Here is a 10,582-nt window from a genome sequence, read left to right on the forward strand (position 1 = left end):
GTGGATAAAGGGTATCCCACCTGTGGAAGTCTTTTAAGCTTGGTCTTCTGATAAGGGCAGTACAGATTATAATTAATATTTAGAGTATTTGCTATATGCCAGACTAGTTCACTCTCCTCTCTCTCTCTCTCTCTAACCATTGTGCTATGCTGATTCAGAGACTTCTGGAGTAACACTGTTATCTTTGTATTTTACAGGTGAAGAAACTAAGACACTAACAGGTTAGGTAATTTATCCTCCAGTGTCATGAGCCAGTTAGCAGTAGAGCTGGGATTTGATCCCAGGCACTGGGATCAAGCGCATAACTGCTACACCCTATCCAGTCTCCCTAGTACTTGAGTGAAGAGGGTTCTAAGAGTCTTGTCAGGAGATGCCATACCAGATTGTATGGAGAAATGCTAACAGGAGAGAGATAGTCACTCATATCCAGACTGGCTTGGCTACCTCGACCGCTAGGCGAAACAGCTAGTTCTATGAAAGGTTCTTGCCATGAGGCTCTCTCTTTCAGGAATCTCCACAGATTTTAACTAATACCTTCCTCCTGAACTCACCGATTTATCTGTCAACCTTCTGCTTCCAAGTTATTACTGTGTCCCCAGTTTTGGTCTTGATTCCAGACCCCTATGATATGATGGTTGGCTCACTGTTGATCTGGCTCTCAAACGGCATTAGCACTTTATTCCTCACCCATGACCACAGGGTAGCCTGCCAACTCCAAGGTCAAGCTTGAGTTGTCACCCCCCACCACTAGCACCGCCAGTCCCAAACTTGGCTCCATATCCCTAGCCCAGGTCATAGACCCACTTACCTGAGAGTTCACCATGGACAAGTCATTTTGAGAGACAAACCAAAAGGGTAGGAAGGGAGTACAATTCGAGAGGTGCCTTGTTGGAGAGTTGCCCAGAAAACCCAGAGCAGAACCAAATTTAGCAATGTGATAGCCAGTTGTAAGAAATGATTAACTAAGGGTTTCTAAATAAATCCCAAATATAGAAAAGCACAGGGGTCAAGAAGATAGACCCTAGAGACAGACTGACAAATTCAACTCGTGGCTCTACCGCTTACCAGATGTGCGACTCTAGCGGTTCCTTAACTGATGCCTCATTTTTTCCACCTTAAAAAGAAATGGAAATAGTAGTAGTTCCTATCTCATAGAGTTGTTGGGAACTTAAATGAGTTAGTATACCAAAGACTTGGAAAACACCTGGCATGCAGTAAGTATGACGTGACTGTAAATTTCACTGTTATTTGTTCTTCAATCACCACAAAGGTCAGTGTACTTCATGGCACTACAAGCAAGTAATTGGAAGAATTAAGTCATACCACACAAATATATTCTACTAGCAGGGCTGTCTTCTGAGGATGCTCATAGTATTTGTTTCTGCAGTTTGTTTTCACATAAAGACTTCCATATATCTGAAAACAGCTATCTTGTCACACCTGGAGTTTTTCTTCTTTGTGCGAAATATTCTGAACTACTCAGCCATTCCTTAAGTAATATGGTATCCTACTGAAGACTAGCAAAATAGTGTGTCTTTTGCTGCTTAAGTAAGAAATAAGTAAGTAAGTAAGTTCTTAAGTAAGAAAGTTCTGTTCACCCTCAAAAGATTTATAAATAGGTAACATACAGAAAGAAACTTTTCTTTTTAATGAAATAAAATAATAATAATAATAGCTAATTATATTGAATATTACTGTGCCATCTACTAGACTTCATTCTGAACTACACAGATCCTTGGGAGTTTTTAGATGGTACACAGAGGATCCCCGAAGAGGATGATGTAGAATTTTCTACAAGGTAAATTATGTCTGTCCATGAAATATAATGATTTCCCTTCATGAAATAGCCCTCCCTATCATGTTATCTCAGGAGCGACCATGTGAATTATTTTGGCAAATGAAAGCAGAAGCTTCACGCTTAAAGGAGCCAAGGTTCACCATGCCCCCTTCCTCTTTGTCACAATGGTCAGCAGATAAAAAACAGCGGTGGTGAAAATGAAGCCATGAGTGAAAGCTTCAGTAAGTTATACTTCTAAGTGTTGGTAAATTTTGTGCCAGCTGCTGTAGTCATACGATTAACCCTAATTAATAGACATCTGGTGTAAAGCATGTTTAAGATCACTTAAATAATACAGCTAAATTTTAGCTAAAAGTCCTAGCTACTATCAGAACTATAATGAAAGTAGCTTTAAACAACCTGAATATACAACAACCAAGATCCAAACTGGGATTAGACAGCCCGCTATGCTTAGCCTTAAACCTAAAAAATCATCATAACAAAACCCTCCTTCTCCAGAGCACTACTAGCCAAAGCTTAAAACTCAAAGGACTTGGCAGTGCTGCATATCCCTCTAGACTATGCCTTGAGGCCCAAAGTTAAGGTGACTCTACCTCCATAGGAAAAAAAATGGATGGATGTGCAACACAGGCAAGAAATATGTTTTTATTGTTCTAAGCCATCAGGATTTTTATCTATTTATTTTTTAAACTTTTTTCTTATAGTCTGAGCTTTTATTTATTTATCTTTAGAGGGGAAGGGAAGGAGAGAGGGAGAGAAATATCAGTGTATGGTTGCCTCTCCTGTGTCCCCTGCTGGGACCTGGCCTGCAACCCAGGTATGTGTCCTGACTGGGAATGGAACCGCAGTTGTTTGCTTCGGAGGCCCGCACTCAATCCACTGAGCCACACAAGCCAGGGCAGTTTTTTTATTTTTAAGATTTTATTTCTTCTCATATAGAATGCAGGCATGTGCCCTGACCAGGAATGGAACCAATGACCTTTCACTTTGCGGAATGATACTCAACCAGTCAGGGCAGCCACCAGGACTTTCTGAGGTCATTTATTATCATAGCATAAGCTAGCCTATCTTGACTAGGCCTCTTCAGTCTTTGATATTAAATGTTATACAGAAGTTTTATTGATTATATTCATATAATATGATGCAGAATCTTTTCACTATCTGGGTCTCTTTTGGATGAGTATATTTCTTCTAAGATGAGACACACAGCAACATGTAAGACATTCTAAATGTAGTCTGATAAGCAATCTCTTGACTATATTTAATCTATAGCAGGATAATATTGTCCCTTATTTTAAGCCACGGTCTTTCTCTCTCTCTTTCTCTCTCTCTCTCTCTCCCTCTCTCTCTCTCTCTGTCTCTCTCTCTCTCTCTCTCTCTCTTTGTAACAGCTAAGTAATATTATGTTCATTGCCTTATGAAGAAATAATTTAGCAAAAGAGAGTTTTAGGCTGGGCCCCTAGAAGAAAAAAAAATGTGTTTAGACAGTATAATTGATTTGAGAGTCTCCAAACTGTGGAAGGTTCTCTACTCCCCATACCTTGGACTAGGAAAAATCCCCTAGGCTAGGGCGAGGGAGGAGGCAAAGGTGAATTTAAGTGGAAATGGTTCTCTGGAAAAAGCAGGACCTGCCCATCTGTTTAATTCCCAGAACTGAGCCCTAAAGGGAGGATAAAAGGCACAGAAGGTGGGTTGGAAAGAGCCGGATGCAGGGAAGACTTGGGTCCTCTTTCCCAGGTAGCTCCTAGGGAAGTGGCGAGACCCCAGAGTGATGTGTGTCACAGAATGAATCTGGTCCACAAGCAGGTCTTATTGGGTAAGCACAGCATATTTAAACAATTTGATTTTGAGTGACTTTGAGTGGAGTGTGCCTTCCCTAGGTCCTCCCGTTCTCACTCTCTATTATCTCACACCTGGTCTACTAAACTGACTTGCCTCTGAAGACATTTGAGTTTAAAATCCCTGACTTACACAGGTCGACATGATGTAACTTCACATAGTATTCCATATGTCTCCGCAAAGTAATTCCACTTACTCAAGAGAGTGATAAGAGAGAGAGAAAGAATAAAACCAAGAGGATCCTAATAGTCAGGGGTAGGGAGAAGTCACCTGGGATGCTATGACACTTCCAAGATCCTTCTCTCCACCAGCTGGGAAAAGCATAGAAACACTGAATTGACTAAGATTAACTTTTTGCTACTTATCAACATAAATGTTTTGGATTGGATATTGTGGTTGTCTCCCCTGAATTTATTCTTTCTCTCTCATTGAGTACAGCAATGAAGCTTGGGGAACTGGCCTTGACTTAAGTGATATACCTAACTGGCCCAAGGGTATTTTAATTATCCCTTGCCATTAATTAATTCAGGAATGGATAAGTGACCCTATTCTGAAAAATTATGAATAAAACCAGTTTTATAGTAGTTTCTAGAGAGGTTCGTAGTAGCCAAGGGGAGCCATCAATCTTTACTTCAAACGAGATGCTTTGCAGCCGGACTGTTGTTGATGGCCACCCTACAGTCATAAGGGGGACCAGAATTAGTTTGAAGCCAAGAGTGTAGATGGCAGAGCAGAAAGATGAAAAAAACTTGGTCCTTAATAACATACTTCAGCTTCTAAACCAATCCTGAATTCTTCCCTACTTTTGGACTTCCTCTTACATTAGCCAGCAAATCCTTTATTGTTTAGAGTAGTTTGAGTTGGATTTTCTATTGCCCACAGTTAAAACATCCTGACATAAGCTTAAGATCATATTAATTTTAGTTATAGAAAAATTTAATAGTTAGTAGTCTTTTGTATCACAGTTGAAGGACTAACTTTTTTTTTTTGCTAAAATTTCATATAACCTAAAATTGAAGTTCCATTTTTTGGCAAACTCAGTAAGTATTCACTCATACTGACTTAACATACGAAAGACAATTTTAATACTTGTTTATGAATGATTACTCAACTAGACAATTTCCACTGTCTAGTTCTTCCTCATTCATTTCACAGTAATTACTAAATGCCTACTGAATGTCAGGCACTGAATTAACTCTGAGGACACAATGGTGTTTGAAGAGACCCTGTTTTCATTGATTATCATACAAGGAATTCAGGTCAGCAGTGGTTTGAATGCCTTCTCCAGGAACCCTTTAAATGAAAGGAAAAGATATGGGTTAAATTCTTAGATGAAGGCGAATTCAACGAGGAAGGCAGTTTTAAACACTAGGCAAATGGAGTCCAGATTGAGTTGGTGTGGAGTCAAAAATCTCAGGAGAGTTTTAATTAGGAGCCTCCTACAGGTGCCTTGTCCTAAAGGAGACAGTGTCCTGGGCCACATTCAAGGCTTTTCTCCAGTTAGCTCCAGAAAACATTATTTTTCTTTCTTCCTCAACATAAGCGTGAATAAATAAGCCACTTTTTATTTTACTCATTCAACCAAAATTACTGACTTCCTACCTACATTCCAGGTTCTAAGCTAAGTAGTGGGGATACAGAGTTGAATAGGTTTCCTACTTTAATAAACTTTAACTTTAATGGGGAAGTCAGACATACACCAACAAAAATGAAACAAAACAAAAAATTTGAAAGAACTGCTGAAGTGTCAAAGAGACCTTTAATCAGAACTGGGGCGAGCACTTACAAGCCAGGTGATTTCAATCCACTGGTTAACCTTAATTCCCTCCCACCTACAAAAAGAATAATAATAGTACCTATTCCATAAGGAATTTTTTGATGATTAAGTGATTTTTGAAAAATGACCATATATCGAACATACAGTGAGCACTCAATAAATATTAACTATTACTACTGATTCAACACTTTCTTTTTTAAAAAACTTTTTATTTGTTTATTTTCAGACAGAGGGAAAGGGAGGAAAAAAGAGGGGGAGAGAGACATCATTGCCTCTCCCATGCCCCCAGGTAGGGACCAGGCATGTGCCCTGAGAGGGAATCAAACCAATAACCTTTCTATTCACAGGCCACCAGCGCTCAGTCCACTGAGCCACACCAGCCAGGGCAACACTATCTTTCAGCCACTGTTCTAGACGCTTGCGATACTTCGGTGAATCAAAGGGATAAAAATCTCTGCCCTTATGCAGCTTACATCACTATTTTCATACGATATAATAAATATAATGAAGGTATGTATGAAACTCGCCATTATATCTCCAGAACCTGGCTTTCCTAGTTTGGTAGTCTCCCAGATCCAGAAAAAAGGAATTGGGTACAAGTCCTTTTTTTGAAGTGGCCCCTAGAAAACACGGTGAGAGAGAGGAGAGTGAACAAGGAAATGGAGGGAAGCTGCTACAGTACGTGTGAATTAGAGGGTCACCTCTGTGGGCAACTGGTGCTCGTTCCTATAGAGACCATCTGAACCACCGTGTAGAACCCACCTCAGCACTGTCCTGGGGTATTAGTTCACCAACTTGTTCTGCAATGGTAAAAGGTTGCTCCTGAGGCATCCTTCAAGCAGGAAGACACAGGAAGCCACCTGCATGCACGGTAATCCATCTGGGTTTGACCTTACCACAGGGTTAAGGGGATATGGGTGAGGACCCAACAGCTCTGCCATATTAGCATAGTACCAGACATGTGGTTTGCACTGGATAAATATGTCAAAGAAAGAGAAAAGGGCCCCGGCTGGCGTAGCTCAGTGGATTGAGCACGGGCCTGTGAGGCAAAGGATCACGGTTTGATTCCCAGTCAGGGCACATGCCTGGGTTGCAGGCCAGGTCCCCAGTAGGGGACGCATGAGAGGCAACCACACATTGATGTTTCTCTCCCACTCTTTCTCCTTCCCGTCCCCTCTCTCTAAAAAATAAATAAATAAAACATAAAAAGAAAAAGAAAAAGAAAAGGGGCAATCAGTTAAGCCTATCTGAGGGAGACAAGGAAGGCTTTCTGGAGAAATTCATAATTTCTGAGGTTACATTTTAAGGATGTGTCTGCTAAAGGGACAGAAGCAGAGTATATCCTGGGGAAAGGGAATAACATCAAGGATTTGGATTATGGGTGGAGAAAAAGATCCAGAACTACTAGAGGTTAAAAGAGTAAAGGATTAAGGATACAAAGGGCAAGAGAAAGGGGAGGGGCTAGGCCCCAAAAAGACCTCTAAACAGTCCTAACCATTTAGATTTTATGTTAAGGGAATGGAGAATCACTAAGTTATACAAGTACAAAGGCAATGCGATTGATTCTGAATTTTGGAAAGATAAATTTGTCCTTGCAGACACCCAGTAGAATGGATTGAGTCTAATGTCGGGTAAACTAATTAAGATGTTGTTAATATTCGAGGAGAGACCATAGCAGGAGAGAGAGAACAAAAGAGTCAAATATAAGAATCACCTAAATGTCCTGGTGGGGTAGCTCAGTCCTTTGGAGTGGCTTCCTAGTGCACCAGGGTTGCAGGTTTGATCCCTGGTCAGGGCTCATGTAAGAGTCAACTGGTGAACGCATAAATGAGCGAAACAACAGATCAATGTTTCTCTCTCTCTTATGTCAATAAATTAAAAAAATTAAAGTACATAAGAAATAGCATAAATTGGTTACATGTAGGGGAAGAGAAAGAAGTGAGAATGATGGTCAGGTTTCTGGCTTTCTGACAAAAGCCACCCCTCACTGAGCCAGGCAGCACGGAGGGAGGAGAACAGCTGAGGCGCGGGGGATTCTTTTCACATATGCTGTGTCAGGGGCCTTTGAACTTTTATGTCCACTACCTCCTAAAATAATTTAGAAACATGTAACCCTAACACATGTTGACACTGCCTGTTAAAATTGTATATCATAAATGTAAAACTGTCAAGGAGTATAATTTCCAGCCACTCTATCACACTGACATTTTTTTTTAAAAGCTAATACCATATTTATTTATTTATTTATTTATTTATTTATTTATTTATTTATGGAGGGACAGGAAGGGAGGAAGAAAGGGAAGGAGAGAAATGTCAGTGTGAGGTTGCCTCTCCAGCCCCTTCCTGCCCCCCGATTAAGGAGCAGACCTCAGCCCATGCATGTGGCTTGACTGGGAAACTAACCCACCACCTTTCCATTTTCCAAATGGCATCAACATCCAACCAATTGAGCCACACTAGTCAGGGCTATATCATTCTTTTAAATGTATTGGAATCTAAATACCATAGCAAGTTGATAGCCACAATGATCCTCTTGAAAATTACATGAACAAGTTCTTCTAGGACAAATTTTTATATCAGTCCTTTTGTTCCTTGAATGAACAACTCCACCCCATTTCCCCTCACATCCCTCTTTTATTGTGATGTAATATATTTTTATTCTTGAGAGTTTTTTTTGATTACGCTAATATATTTGGCAACATTTACATATATCAACTTTGATAATTTCCTGTGACCTTAAACTCTTTTTAGTAACTCAGTTCTACAAGAGCAAAACAAATCACTAAGAAATGGGCAGAGGATCTGGACAGATATTTTTCCAGACAAAATACACAGATGGCCAACAGGTACATAAAAAGGAGCTCAACGTCACTAATCATTGGGGAAATACAAGTCAAAACCACAATGAAATATATCACCTCACACCTGTTAGGATATTTCAGAAAGAACTCAATTGTCAGAATTAAGTCATCATAATTATTAGTTATATACTATTGCTCAAAATAAACAATGTGTGACTATTTTGATTAAAATTATTAAATAAAAACATTTCATTACCAATTCCTCCCTTACTAAGATAAATTATAATTGAAAAAATCACTTCATGTGAATATTGTTGCTAGACTGCAATATGGTTTAGTGTTAATTCCACCCCATTTTTCATTTTCATAGAGATAAGTGTTGAGAAAACTTATTCACATCAATCAGAGGTTGGGATAAAAGGATTTTGGTTGCAGCAATATCATTCAATTCTTTGAATTCCTTCCAAGTTATGTTCCAAAAACCACAGAGGGATTTATTATTAAAACGCATATTTTCGTCATCTGTTAGCTGAAACTTGATTCTTCCCTTCATTCTGTTGGAAAAAAAATCACAAGCGCAACATTTGCAAAAGGGTTTGTTACCCAGTCAATGAGAGTCACTCACTTTCTGGATTTCTGGGAAGTTTATCAAAAGGGCTTTCTCAAGAACTTTCAAATGATTGTTAAATCGTACCTGATACCTTTCCACCTAGAGTCATTTTGATTAACTTGCTATGCTCAGGAAGGATTAACAAATGAAAACATTGTTAATTTCAAAATACCTTGGCTAATAAAAATTTCGGCAAGGAGTTTTTCTCAATTAAATCATGTGATTTAAATACAATTTATTCAAAACTCGGTGCTGCATTTTTAGCTCCTTTGATTTATGCCAAATATCCACCTACCACCTAACTGCCCAAATCAGTCCTCACTGTCAAACCAACCAGCCAAATATCAGATTTGTTTTCTGTGTCAGAAAGGATCTGACTACATTTTTCTATTCAAATAAACATGTTAAGACACATCCCCATGACAACCATTTCATTTCTGAGTTCAAAGAGAAAGAGAGAGAGGCAGAGAGAAGAGAAACCTGCTGAGAATTTGTTCCTGAATGAAATGGAATATAGAAAATGCCATTCTATTTCTTTTTTTTTATCAATACCCCCTCTTGTTTTGTTTTGCTTTGTTTTTTTGTTCATGGGCATGTTTCTGCTGTCACAAGATTCTATGTCAGAAGTGATAGATTCTTTGATAACAGTCAGGGGGTGGAAAGACTGAGGTAGTTAAGTAAAAATTGTGTAACTCGATTCAAAACGTCCCAACAGGGGCCAAAACAGTCCATTCCAGATGTCACCTTTCATCCTTCACAGCCTGTGTGTGAGTCAGGAAAAACCACAAGCCCTACTTTGGGTGCGCGCTGCCTGGAACAGAAAAGGGTTAGCCTAGCCCAGTATTTTCAATGGTCTCTTTGGGGTTCTGGAGGTGTATACACCCTGTGCAAGGTATATAATACAACGAGGACAAGTAAAGCTCTTCGTGTTATCATATGGGGTATGGCTGATTATGAAAGTAGAGAAGAAAAACTGGCATAACACCTCAACACACAGCATCTTCTTAGAGAAATCCTTTCTGGCAAAATTACACATGGAAAACAAGATCCAGGAACTCATTCCCCTAAAAATTCTCTCTACTGTCATATCTCTTGGAAAGTCCTTCCATTTGTCTTTGAAAACCATTTGATTCATTTACATCATTTGATCCTCACAACTGCTCTGTAAGTTCTGTACTTGAAACAGCTAACATGTTAACATGACTCTCACTTAACAGATAAAGAAACAAAGGTGCTTTTGCCAATTACCCGCAGTCACTAGAACGCAGCCAAATGGACAGCCTGGCTTCAGAGCCCCCTGCTACTGCCCCAGGCAAGCGCATTAACACACAGCCCCTGCATTATGACCTTTGTACCTGGAAGGCTTCTGCCGTTCCATTCCTCTCTGCCTCTTCATAGAATGTTGGGCTAAAACAGTTTCTGTCGATTTCTCATTGAGGCTCAATTAGTGTTATATGCCTGGCTCAGCCTGATTTTTCCCTCCAACATTTTATTAACAACAACAACAAAAAGTACTTACAATACATCCAAATTAAAAAATATATTATATACCCACCTATATACCTATCACCTAGATTCTACCATTAATATTTTGCTCTACCTGTCAGGCTTACTGTTTTTCATTCTGGAACATAAAGCTCTTTTTAATTAAAGTATAGTCGACATACAATATTGTGTTAGGTTCGGGTGTCTAACATAGTGAGATTTCACATTTATATACCTTATAAAGTGATCACTACAAAAAGTCCACTGTCTAT

At 39.3% G+C, this 10,582-nt stretch overlaps 1 long non-coding RNA gene across 1 annotated transcript; it reads right to left on the reverse strand.

The window, feature by feature from the left end:
• Nucleotides 1–2,105: 2,105 nt before the first annotated feature.
• Nucleotides 2,106–9,994, reverse strand: LOC118985020 (uncharacterized). The gene is made up of 3 exons (XR_005066035.1): nt 9,984–9,994; nt 3,453–3,458; nt 2,106–2,356 (listed from the first exon to the last, which is right to left on the reverse strand). It is a non-coding gene; the product is annotated as an uncharacterized LOC118985020 (long non-coding RNA).
• Nucleotides 9,995–10,582: the final 588 nt, after the last annotated feature.

The sequence above is a fragment of the Sturnira hondurensis genome, unplaced genomic scaffold (assembly GCF_014824575.4).
Source record: "Sturnira hondurensis isolate 20B ecotype Veracruz unplaced genomic scaffold, ASM1482457v3 Scaffold0000648, whole genome shotgun sequence".
NCBI classification, from domain to species: Eukaryota; Metazoa; Chordata; class Mammalia; order Chiroptera; family Phyllostomidae; genus Sturnira; species Sturnira hondurensis.